Source organism: Cryptomeria japonica, chromosome 9 (assembly GCF_030272615.1).
Source record: "Cryptomeria japonica chromosome 9, Sugi_1.0, whole genome shotgun sequence".
Classification (NCBI taxonomy): Eukaryota; Viridiplantae; Streptophyta; class Pinopsida; order Cupressales; family Cupressaceae; genus Cryptomeria; species Cryptomeria japonica.
The window spans coordinates 100,983,152-100,997,069 of NC_081413.1; positions in this window are offsets into that span (position 1 = coordinate 100,983,152).

Below are 13,918 nucleotides of genomic sequence, written 5' to 3' on the forward strand. Positions count from 1 at the left end.
TGTGCTCATTTGTCAACATTTTGGACATCGTCAATCCTAATTAGGGTTTTGTCCTCTTATTAATCTTGTCATCTTGCGATCAATTTGTCATCGATCGTTGTCATCTTGTCATCTTGTGATCGATTTGTCATCGATCATAGTCATTTTCAATCTTGTCGTTTTGCAATCTATTTTGTCATCGATCCTTGTCCTCTTGTCAATTTTGTCATTTTGCGATCAATTTGCCATCAACCGTTGTCTGTCTCAATTATGTCAATTTGGATCAATTTGTCATTGTTCCTCGTCAATTGGTGCATTTATCAATTAAATCATTTTATCACATTGATCAATTTATCAATTAGAATCATGATCGAGTCAATTATCTTTCATCAAGACCTAATTGTCCTCTTTGCACTGCTAATTCATCTTCTAGGGTTTCGTGATTTAATCATTTAACCTTGTTTTTCATTTCTCCCTTTAGGATTAATAAATTATTTATTTATTCTAAGTCTTCTCATCGCAATTAAATATTCATTTAATTGGCTAATTATTCCTCTTTTTGTGAATTAATTAATAAATGATAAATTATTAATTAATTTACCTAATTTTCTAATTTTCTAATTTTCTAATTCCTAATTTCAATTCTCTCCTTTTTTTCTCCTAATTTCATGGGAATGACATTTCAATTTGTCATAATTTGTCATAATTGACAATCAATCAATTTTTGACATAGAAATTTGTCATATTTTGTCATGAATTATCAATCAATCAATTTTGCATAGAAAGTGCATAATTTGTCATAATTTGTCATAATTGACATTATTGATTTGCAATTTCCATTTGAATTGAATCATGCTAATTTGATCATTTCTCCAATTTGTCTATAAATTGGATGAATTTCTTCAATCAAATCCCTAATTAGATTATCGAATTTCTAATCACTTTGTCAAATCAATCACACTTCGAGTACTCTTGCACCAATATCTTATTTACTTGCTTTCATCTCATGTGTGTGCACTTGAAGGTGAGATCCACAACAAAGGATATTTGGAGAAGAAAGAAGGACAATGGAGCCGCATGAAGGAAGCATTTAGATCTACATTTGGTTTGCATAGTCTTTAGTTTTGAATGATTCATTTTCATGTCTCTATTGAGTGTGTTAGGATTGATCATTGCAATCTGCTTTTGTGATTGAGCTATTATTAATACTACTTGCTTTGATAATTCCACATTTCCTAGCTACATTAATTGGTGAACCCGATGTGAATACTAACCATCTAATCATGTCTTGAGTGCCTTTTGAGTTGATTTGCAGGCCAAAAAACCCAAAAACAGGGTAATGTAGGGTTTTCTGGGACATTCTGCACCTGTGTAAGACAACTTGCGCCTGTGTTAAGCATTCTTCACTTGTGTTAAAGACATTTTGTGCTTGTGTCATGAGTTCTGCGCCTGTGTCATGAGTTCTGCACCTGTGTAAAGTCCAGAAACAGGGGTAAAAATGCAGTGTTTTACTTGAAAATTGTTTGTTTTGCATTCTATTTTCTGCTTTTAGTTTTTGGTACTAATTCTTTGTGCAGTACCTTGGCATACACATGGCAAAGACAAACAAATGAAACTACTAACACATTTTATGCAAGTTTGATAGTCAAAGACTAAGCATATCAAACTTCTGACTTGGGTTTTGCAGGTTGCCTTGGACTACAACTACACCTTGTGTTTGCAATTAATTTTTAGGCACCTAGTGATATCTAAATATGATGGAATGAATCTATGCTTGATTTGATTTTTGAGTTTGACATTGGAGTAGGAGAGTATGCTCTCATCCTTCTTAGGGTGATCAGAAATCCAGATCTTCAATACCATGCTCATGTCTTTGATTGTTTGTCACCTTTAGAGGGCCTGCCTTCCCGACCATTTGCTTTTGCAAGAAAGTGATAATCGTGAGAAGGTAACAACCCAAAGTGAGTATGGCTAGAATACCTTGGCATTCTAACTCACTATAAAAAAATACCTGATGAGCGAAAGCTTTGAAGGAAGGGTTACATGGGAATTGCAGTTACTTGGGAAGTGATGACCCTTGAACTCTTTCTCATATCAACATCTAAGTAGGACCTCATGGTCTAAATCATGCTTGCGCAACTACATTTGTTTGGTATCTTGATGGGCTTAATGTCTCAATCACACTTGCGTGACATCAAGGAGTAATGCTTAACAGAAATCCTTACTAAACACCTTGTTTTTAGAGGCCAAAACCCTTCTAGTTGCTTGAGAAGGACAAGTTTGGATACTTGGAAGAGATACTAAGTTTTCCATGGGGAGATTTCCATGGGGACTGATGCTTGGCTGCCCTGAGAAGTGAGTGTCGTGGAGGGGAGCCCGCGGGTTCAAGCATCTATGTATTCTCCTTGAATCCCATAACAAGTCTACCTCTCAAGTACCTAATGTCCTTGCCTACCATAAGAAATGTGGGAATGAGCATGATTGTATTGAGTCTAAGTTGAAATATCTTGTCTTCTTTGCTTGTCAAAAGTTGAATTGCATCTCATTTCAAAAACAAGGCAAATTGGTTCAAAACAAGGTTAAACACAAGAACATTTCATTCAACAAAGTTCAAAACACCTTCAAACATGGTTGTCAAACATTGTTCAAAATCTTGTCTCAATATTCATGTCACTTAGATTTAGGTTCATCCTAGGTTGCATGTTGCAAAGTCATTTGTCAAGTACCAAGGTTAGGTTTCACCTAAGTCATACTCCTTTGCATATCAAACACCATAAAGAAATCATAAAGATAGCTTCACCTACTCTAATCAGCATCTGGACAATTTGCATTGATGATGATGCCAATGAATTTGATCTCTGAGTTCAGATCTGTCTTGAGCCACACCCTTCTTCTCTCGACCCATGATTCATGCTTTTGACATTAATGTCAACTAGTCACCACCTACCTCACCGACAACACTTCATCGACCACAACATGGATGACACTTGTCTCCTAAATGTCATCTTTGTCAGCATCCACCTCTTCTAAGTCTTATGTGTCAGTCCAAATAATATCACCGACCAACTACACAATTGAGTTCATCTACCGATTCTCTTACCCGATGGGTTCTACCCTAACCGGTCTGCCTTCAAACTTGCACTTTGTTTCTTTGCTGGTGGAACACCCTTACCGATCATCACACTTGCCAACACACCTCATGCACATCTTCAACAGATGGGAGCCTTCACTTCTGCACCTTATCAGCTTTACAGGTGGACATAATTACCAGTAACCACCTTGATGACACCATGTCATCAACCTTCAACAATCTCCATCTATCTGCATCTGTGGAAACACCTTTCTCCATCTTCAATCAAGTTGCGGTATCTGTCTGCAATCCTTCAACTTGGCCTTCTTCATCAATAGACCGGTTCTCCTATCAAGTGGTTTGTTAAAGTGACAAACCTATCCTTCCTACTCTGTATCAAAAAATCATCGTGTCTACCCTTGTTGATTCGGTGCACATCTTTGATTTCATGTACCTAGATCAACTTAGTGTTTCACCAGTTCATCCGATGAGAGCCTTTAGCCTAGCCACCATCTACTCTTTTGTCTTATCTCGGAGGACTAAGATACATTGCATGCATAATGGGAGATAAGATCCACTTACCAGTAGGAGTGGATCCTTGTCATCTGCATCTGATAATGTACCAATATGGCTTCCCTGTTTGAGCAAGCATATCTTCAAAGAGGCATATATAATCTAGTTAGGCACACTCTTTGTGAGTTTTCTCATCATCTGGTGACTACATCTTTATCTAGTGGGAGTCCTTTTGTTTCACATCCAAACATCCAACATCATATCAGTTGGTCACCCTGCTTGCTCACTTGTCGGTTGGCAACAATACACTGCCAATATATCACTTACTGGTTTTTATCCAATACCGGTCTCTAGTCCTTATTGTCTTCAACACAAGCCAACCCTAACTTGTGTACCGGTGACTCTAATAATCATTATGTTAGATGACATTCTCTTCCTTACCGGTGACAGGCTATACCAGTAACCTACTATTCTAGTTGACATCAATGACACAATTACTGGTTGACATCAATGACAACTATACCAACAATCTCTCATACTGGTTTCCATCCTATACCAGTTGACATCAATGATAACACAATGCCAACAATCTCCCCCTTTGTCATTGATGTCAACACATGTAGTAGCTGGTGTACTACAAATTATTTCTCCCTCTTTGACAACAATATCAAAGGGAACTGATAGGGTTTCTCTCCTTCTTCTCTCTACCATGCACTAACATATTTTTCTCTCCCACTTTTTCTCTACTAGATGATTCTCCTCCTTTAGCCATCGTACTTTGCATCCTCTCAATCTGTAACACTTGAGATGGAGGTCTCAGACACCAACTGACACCAATTGCTCAGCAACCAAGTGTATATACAAACCGGATACTAATTGTATATACAATCTGATACCAATTGTAGGAATATGTGTCGATGTGTACAACTTCCTGACGGTCAGATTGCATCATCACCCCTTGATATGCAGAAGTTATTCTAACCCAAATTTACTGATATCCAATGTAGAAGATGACATTGGTACCAATAGTATCTTCTCTGATACCAACTATAATTTCTCTTGTGCAGGTAACTCTCCCTCTTTGCAGGCAACTCTCTCGGTGATCCAGTTGTCTGGTACAAATTGGATAGACATTGAAATACCTCAATACCAAGGACTGATGAGCACATCATACCAGTACAACCATAGACACTTTCACTCCCCCTATGTCCACCAAGTCTAATATAAATCGGAAAACATGACTATGAATTCCCCCTGAGCCATGCATCTTAGGTCACTTTGCATGTCAGGTTCTAAACCAAAGCTCTAAACTACACCTTAAACCAGTTGAGTTGTGAATGTGTGATCAATTGATGATCTTTCAGCTCCATGGCATCCATCACAACTTATGACATGATCTTATATGAACACAATGCCATACCACATCACTATCATGCCACAAAAACAAACCGGTTAGCCCATAAAGATGCATGCATATAAGATCTATTACCGGGACAACATACGTCTTTCAGGTCTTTTCCAATATTGCTTGAGACATAATCACTTCAATCCATGCAACCAGAGTTATTGTAATGATGTCAGACCTCATTGACTTACATAACGTGCAATATCGATCAATATCCATCCTAGTAACATACTGCAAATATCGGTTTCCTATCCGGGTCCATCATCTCCACCAGAGCACCTTTTGTCCATCAACCTCTATCTTCTTGTGTCAATTTTCCTCTGATCCCAATTGCAATTTATCCATCCATTGACACATGCAACATTAATCCATCTCTCATTTGTAGGTGTGTAGCCAAGGCAGATACTACACACACTTGCCATCTCATTTCCTTCCTTTATACCGATAGCATCATGTCCTTCCATTTGTCCTCATCCACTGAGGAGGTGAATGATATGGTCAATGTGCTACTCCCCCTAAGATTATGCATCTTCTTTAGGCCTTAGGAGATATCATCTGTACATTGAATGTATAGTGCCAGTCCATGGTCTTGCTCTCTTCCTTCTTCCTCCATACCTACTTGATCTCATTACTCTTCCCATTTTCAATCATGGGAGAAAGTCTTACCTTCTTTTGTTGATTTTTCCTTGCTTTACCAGATTCTGCAATATGACCGGAAGCATTGTTGTAGAAGAAAATAATGTTCATGCCATACGCATGATTGGGGGACCTTCTGTCAAACCAGTTAGACCATCTTCCTCTAGTCATGCAATTGTAACTGGTTACCGAAACCAGTGGACCTCTTGATCTTGCATGGACATTTCCCCTTTGGTTCTATGCAGGTCTTTGACCTCCATATGCTCTATATTCATTTCCATGTTGAGCATAGTTGCTATACTAGCTACCATAGGACTAAACTTTCCTCTTCCTGCATTCATGACTTCTATGCCCAAATCCATTGCAGTTATAACATACATAATTTACCTTTCTTAAGGCAGTAAATAGACTCTTCCTTTAATGCATAGGAGCATATCTATGCATGTTTCTACATCTTGACATATTATGGCCATATGCATTACTTCTTGGAAAAACTACATTCTTATTCCTAGACCTCTTTATGCATTCGTCTTCCCTATGACCATAATCTTTGCAAGAGAAGTAGTAACCGATAAAGGATGGCATATGACTTACAAATTTATTCAGCCATGCATGAGGAGATCTTATCAATTTAGTGTCTCCATTTCTGCTTCTCCGGGGATGGATTTTGGATTGTGCACACTCTGCGGTTCTTCCATCTGATCCCTTCTTTTCCCACACTTTCTTTGTCTTATGGGCAACAACATTTCTTTGTCTTCTACTGATAGTTCTTCTTTGTTGTCTTCTTCTCAAGTTCTTGCTTCCAGTGAAGCTGCCATCTTCCTTTTTCCTTTGGGATCTGTATTGTTTCTCCTTCTTGCAACACCGGTCTTCATCCTTAGCTTCATGTCTTCACCAGTTGTGGTTAGATCAACCTTCTTCCTAGGAGTATTCTGGACAGTGAAGGTTTTTCTCTTGTTATCTCCATTAGAGGAGACAAACATAATGTCTTTGTGAGGGACATTCTTGTTGGTGGATCATTCATAGGCACCACAACCTAAGCCTTTAGTATCCTTGGAGTGTTTTTGCTTTTTTCAACATCTTGTCCAAGGCATCACTATTGCTATGAAACTAGATTCTTACCTTGAGCTCATATTAACAGTTCTCAAGGTTTCTTCGAAGATCCTCCATATCTCCTTCTAGCTATTGATATTCTTTATCCTTTGCCTCTAGCTCTGATGTTGTATCATTACACCGACACTCCTTGGTGTCTTCTTGTTGAGTCTTTAACTCTGAGATACATTTCTCAGATTCTTCAAGGCATCTGATCAACTGGTTTTGTTCCACAACCACAACATTCTTGAACAACTTGTATTCATTCCTCACTCTACTAAGTTCTACGAGTGCACTTAGAAGTTCACCTTCAAGATCAACTTATGCTTCATCTTCTTCTTCACCTTCATAATCACTGCCAAACACACCTTACCAGTAGGAATGACTACATGATCACTCTTTGATGTGTGCCTCTCATCTTCTGATTCTTAATCCATGAAGAGGTGGGTTCCTTCTTCATCATTATTGCTTCTACTAATAGATCTACCTTCATCTGCAGACTCATGTGTTACATTTTCCTTCTTTCTTCCACAAATCGGTTATGTAGTGCTAGGTTCATTTCCATAGAGCTTCTTTAATCTATCCCATAATATTTTTGTCAACTTACATTTGTCCACCTATGAAGAAACATCATCTGAGAGCCCACAAAGTATAGCCTTCATTGCTACATCATTACATTCATTTCTTCTTTCTTCTTTAGGATCGGTGGGAGGACTGATCGGTCTAGAGGGACCATTTACAACTATCATCCATACATCAAACCCTAATGAGGATAGGTAGACTTCCATCCTAAAACTCCATATAGAATAGTTTGAACCATCAAACACTAGAGTAGGGGGTGACACTAAACATACCATTGTGTTAAAATACCAAAATCTACCCAAGCTGGAGAAATCTTATCAACCGGGAACCTAGGCTCTGATACCAATTGTTGAACAAAATATGCCACTGAGAGGGGGGTGAATAAGTGGTTTCCAAACTTTTCCCTTTTCTATCCTATGTGTGTATACCGGTTAGTAGATCTAACATAAATAAAACATACTAGTTAGATAGGAGGATGACACAAATGCAACCAAACACAAAAGGAACATCACATAACACCAGATGTACGAGGAAAACCCAACATGGGAAAAACCTTGGTAAGAAATGCTGCTGGAGTCTACTACTCCAGTCCAGCCTCACAATGAAACACTCAGTTACAACATTTAGAGAGCCAACCCAAGGATCACCACTCTTGATTTAGGTCACCAACCCAAGGAGAACCAACCCTTGATTTTAGGGAACCAACCCAAGGAGAACCAACCCTTGCACCGAGCTCCAACTCAGTAATTACAATCTCATATATTAAAACAAAAGTAGTATCCTTGTTACAAATGAACATTGTAACTCTTGCACATGTCTCTCCACTGGTTCACCTCTATCCAATTCTCTGTCGATTCTCTGCTCACCTTCTCTCTGTTGCAACCTTATCGGTTCAACCTCTACCTTCCTCTACCGGTACTCTGCTCTTTGCCTCTTCTCTTCTTTCTCTAGCACACTGTTGCTAGCCACCACTGGTCTTCTTCACTCTACTGATTCTCTACTCTCTGATCACTACCGGTTCTTCACATATTCTCACTCTTCTCTTCTCCGTCGGTTCAACCACCACCGGTTCACACCACTGTCAGACTCAATGACAATCTATCGATTCTCTCTCAAACACTCCATCTCCTCTGTGATTGTCGATGTGCACTTGACTAATTAACTTTCTGGCTTCACTCCCTTCATTGGCTTCACCCTCTCTTGTAGCTACAGATCTGGACTTTGATCTACATATTTTATCCCAAGCCTTCCCCCCAAAATGACATTCAAACTTCTGGCATGCTAGGGTTCCTTCATCGACCTCAAGGCAAACTAAATCCAATCAGATCTCTTTCCATAGATTGACCACCTACAACAGATCAAACAAACTCCGCCAATCCCCCTGTGTCTAGAACATGTTTTCCATATTTGGAAAACACGACAACCTGCACTTGTCAAACACCATGAAGAAATCACACAGATAGATTCACCTACTCTGATCAGCATTTGAAAAAAGTACATCAATCATGATGCCAATGAATTTGATCTCTGATCTCAGATCTATCTTGAGCCGCACCCTTCTGCTCTCGACCTATGATTCACACTTTCAACATTAATGTTGACTAGTCACCACATACCTCACCGACAACACTTAAATGACCACAAAATGCATGACATCTATCTCCTATGTTTCATCTTTGTTAGCATCCACCTCTGCTAAGTGATGCGGAGGTCTTGTGCCTAGCTCTCCAATTCACCCTTACTCACCCCAACTCCTTAACTCACCCTTCTACTCAAGCTCCTCCAAGGTAACTTGTTAGGGTACACTCCTTAGACCTCCAAGGAATAAACTCTAAAACTATTTAAAGAGCCTACCCAAGCCATCCACTGGATTGCAACTTGTGCCATTCATGGATGCTCAGGTAAAATGCATTTTTACAATCAAAACCCCAAGTTTCAAGGGTTTGTGAGCAACTTTTACAAAAATAGTGATAACTTTTGATCCAAGGTACTTCAAACCTTTATATTATACTTGTTGGAAAAATAAAAAAAATTCCTAACTTCCTCTACTATTATGAGCATTGTACTAGACCGTACAAGTCATACAAAAGCATAAAATCAAAGCAAAAATAGTCCAAACATGAGGAAAAGCATAGGAAACCCTAAGCAAATGAATTGAATGCAAACCAAAAGTTGATTAACTTGTTATTGGAGATTATCATAAGGTTTTATACACCATTTTAATTTGGTTCCAACCAACTTCCAATGCCATTTCCTTCATGGATAACTTTTGCCTAAAAATGCAAAAGTTGTCTTGACCAATTTTTGACAACTTTTACTATGAGTGCAAAAACACACTCCAAGGCTCTCAAGGCCTAAAACATCACTCAAATGGAATCCCACAATGGATTTAAACCATTTCCAAATATTCTAGAAAGTTTCCAGGCATCCACTTGGTACAAACCAAAAAATTGACATTTTGACAACATTTCAGGATAATGACAATTTTGGACCCTGAGCACAACAAAAGTGTGGACAACCAAACTATGGCTTCAAAAAGCATCATAGGATTTATTCCACCTTATTACAACATAAAATAACTTGAAATGACACAAAAACTCTAAAATGCAAGAAAAGACAACTTTGAGCTAGGTGCTTTGCACCACTAAGTCTTTTGTGTCAATCCAAACAAGATCACCGACCAACCACACAACCCAGTTCATCTACCAATTCTCTGAACCGACCAGTTCTACCCTAACTGGTCTACCTTCAAGCTTTCTCTTTTCTTCTCTATCGGTGGAGTGCCATTACCAGTCATCACACTTGCCAAGCCACCTCATGCACATCTTCAACAAATGGGAGCCTTTCACTTCTGCACCTTTTCAGCTTTATCGATGGACATACTTATCGGTAATCACCTTGATGACACCATGTCATCAACCTTCAACAATCTCTTTTTATCTGCGTCTATGGCAACACCTTTCCCCATCTTCAATCTAGTTGCACTATCTCTCTCCAACTGCTTCAACTTTTCCTTCTTCATCAATAGACTATTTCTCCTATCAATTGGTTTGTCAAAGTGACAAACCTATCCTTCCTTCTTTGTACCGCCAACTCATCATGTCTACCCTTGTTGATGTGGTGCACATCTTTGATTTCATGCACCTAACGCAACTTAATGTTTCACTGGTTCATCCAGTGAGAGCCTTCAGCCTAGCCGCCATCTACTCTCATGTCTTATCTTGGTGGACTAAGATGTAGTCCATGCATAATGGGAGATAAGCTCCACTTACCAGTGGGAGTGGATCTTGTTATGCCTTGCATACCTAACCCCCATTAGTTTCCTTGTGTTGAAAATATGGGTCCCTCTTTTTTCTTTATGTTTCTTTATTTTTGTAGTTTTGCCTGGCAACCTCGGAACCCTAGAGTTCTAAGGTCTCCTTTGTTTGTTTTTGCTTTGTCCTACCCCAGAACCCCACAACCTAGAGTCCCGAGGTAGGTGTTTGTTTGTTGGTGCACAACCTCAGAACCCCAGATCCCCAGAGTCTCGAAGTCATGCCTTGTCCTTTTCTTTTTGTTGAAACCTCGGAACTTCGGAGTCCCAAAGTCTCAAGTTCTTCATGTGTTGTTTTGTCTTTCGACCCCGGAACCCTAGAGTCCCGAGGTTGTCTTGTCTTTCGATCCTAGAACCTCAGAGTCCCAAGGTTGTCTTGTGTCTTTTACTTCGGAACCTTGGAGCCCTGAGGTCTTTTGCTTGTTTTGGTGGTTTTTTGTAATTCACCCGAAACCCCGAGGTCTCAAGGTGAATTTTATTGTTTTTTGTTTGGTACCTTGGAAGTCTGGAACCCTGGAGTCTTGAGGTCTCATTTAACATGATCGTACGGATCAAGTTCGGGGGGGGGGGGGGGTATAAATGAGAGGAATTAACTTTTCTAAGTTCATTTGTGCACTCAAGTTTCTCAAAAGTCCTAGTTGCGACCTCCTGACTTCGCGCCCCCGTGTTGCCGAGTGTCTTGCGTGTTTTTCTCACTAGGTTGGTGATTTTTTTCTCCCTCCTTGAGATTCCATATTTAGATCTTGTTTTTTTTTTAATTTTCTTGTTTAGATTTTCTTTTAGGGTTTTTCTCATTTTTTTGTGTTTTTTTGCGTGCCCTAGTTTCACTCACCCTAAAACCCTAGACTCCTGGAGTTCCAAGAAAGGTAGTTTTCTTCACCTCGGAACCCCAAAACCCCAAAGTCCCAAGGTTGGTTCCTTCAATCATGCCTATTTACCCCAAAACCCTGGAGTTCCGGATCAGCTTATGATTTTTGGAGAAAAATACCACCGACCCCGGAACCCCGAGGTCCCGAAGTTAACTTTTTATACTTACCCCAGAACCCTGGAACCCTGAGTTTCGGACTCCATTTGATTCATCCATCCTGGAACCCTAGAGTTCCAGACTCTATTCAGCTTATCAACCCCAAAACCCCGGAGTCCCAAGGTTGGTTCTTTGGTTGTCTCCATCCACCCTGCAACCCCATAGTTCCAATGTCACTTGTCTAATAAGGAAATTATCCACTCCAAAACTCTGAAACCCTGGAGTCTTGAGGTGGATGATTTTATTAATATTTTTTGATCTATGCAGTGGATTAATTCTTGATTCTTTCTTGCAAATCACAGCGTTTAGATGGACCCAAATTCTAGCAAGAGAGGAAAGGAGATAGACAATATATGTTTCAAAGATGGATGATTAGATCAAATGGGTTACAAACACAGAGGTGGGGTACATCGAGATAGAGGATATTAAGACACAATTGGACCGGCCAAGACTAGAGGCCCGATCAGGCCTAGTGGAGGTAACCTTCTTCCCAAAGTTAGTCCAAGCTCCTAAGTTTATCATGACTGTTGCATAGTTTTACAATCCAAATACAAGAAAATGCACATATACTTAAGGTAGGTCGGTAATCAACTTGTCTGCAGACATGCTAGGATTTGTGTTTGGCATCCCTTCAAGAGATGAAGTACTCCAAACCACTGAAGAAGAATCCCTCAGAGTGTGGAATAGGAATATTGCTTCAAATAAGAGACACATGAATGAGAATTGGTTAGAGGAGGAGAGAAAAATAGGGCCAAAAGCCATAGATGTGTTGAGGGCAGATTTTAAGGAACCATAGAGAGATTTGATCATCATGCTAAGAAAAGCCTTCAGTAAGCCAAATTGCAGGCATTTCCATCCCTGGATATTCTAGTTCATGACCACCATCCTTATAGGGAAGAAATACTTCAACTAGGCCCAAATCCTCTCTAATAACATCCATAAATAGATGATGGAAGTACATCAAACGAAGAAGTTCTTTTTCACTTCCTATGTTATTTGGGTGGTTGCCCGAGTGGGTAAGTTCCCAGGATTCTAGGTAGAAGGCCAGTTCGGAGATGAGGAAGGGCAGAAGAAAGTTTGGGAGTATTACTCACAACAACCTCTAGATAATGCAAAGGCTCACTTCAAGAGAATCAACAATGCCTTCCTCTTTCCTGTTATCATCAAAATCATAGGTGATACAAGATATAGGATAAGCCTTGAAGCAATGGCGATCATCCAAGAATGGGCATGTTGGTTCATCCAAAACCAACGTTCTACATATATTAGGGTTAGTGGGTTTATAGGGAACCCGATGCTATTGCCATGATATTGCAATGAACACATCATTTTGTTAGAGTATGTCAGGAAAATGCTTGGCCTCCAATCCCTATTATCCTCGAAACACAAGGCAAGGATAGATCTCTCAGTGTCCATTGGATATTTCTCTTGTTCAAAAATTCAGGTAGCAAAGACGACAAAGTAGGAGCTCCAAGATCTAAATCTTAAAGAATTTGATTATGCAAGGGAGTATTATGATCCCTATGGTAAGATCAAACAAACCATGCCTAAGGAATATTTGGGGCAAATACCTAGATTGGAGGACTTTTGGGCAAATCTCCAGGATAGTTTTGAGGTGAGAGAAACAAATTATTATAGACTGTCAATACCACAGATTAGAGACTTTGAAATAGAAACCAACCTCCCCAAAGAGCTAAGGGATGATGGATAACTATTAGACTCCATATATAAAGAACAAGAAATTGATAATAAGACTCTCTCTCCTATAAGGTGGTCAGTAAAAGAAGATATGGATATAGACCGAATAACCCAAGCGGTTATAAATAGAACTAGACAGTGGCTCGGTTTGAGGGTTAGGCCAAGCACTTCAAAGTGGAAGTAGAAGGAATCTACCTCACCCAATTAAGGGGTTATAAGGAGTATGCTCGCAAAACAAGGTCTAGTTCTTAGAAGAATACATCAACTGACCTGACTGAAGTTGTTGAGCCTGAAGAAAATACCAATGAATTGTTGAAGAAACTTCATGAGCAGATGAGAAAATCCAAACTATTGAAGAAGGCTATAGACTTTGGAGTGAGAGTAGGACTGGGCGATGTGCCACTAACAAAGGTTCTTCGTGCGAGAACAAAAATTGGACAAACTCTAGGAGAAGGCACTCAGGAGGAAGAAGAATAAGGAAAAACAAATGAAGGTGCACCCACTCAGCCTCCACCAACAACGGCAACACCAACCCAAGTTACTAATGCCCCTATGTCACCACTAGTTGAAACAACTATAGTGCCTCCTAGGACACAGTCATTTAGG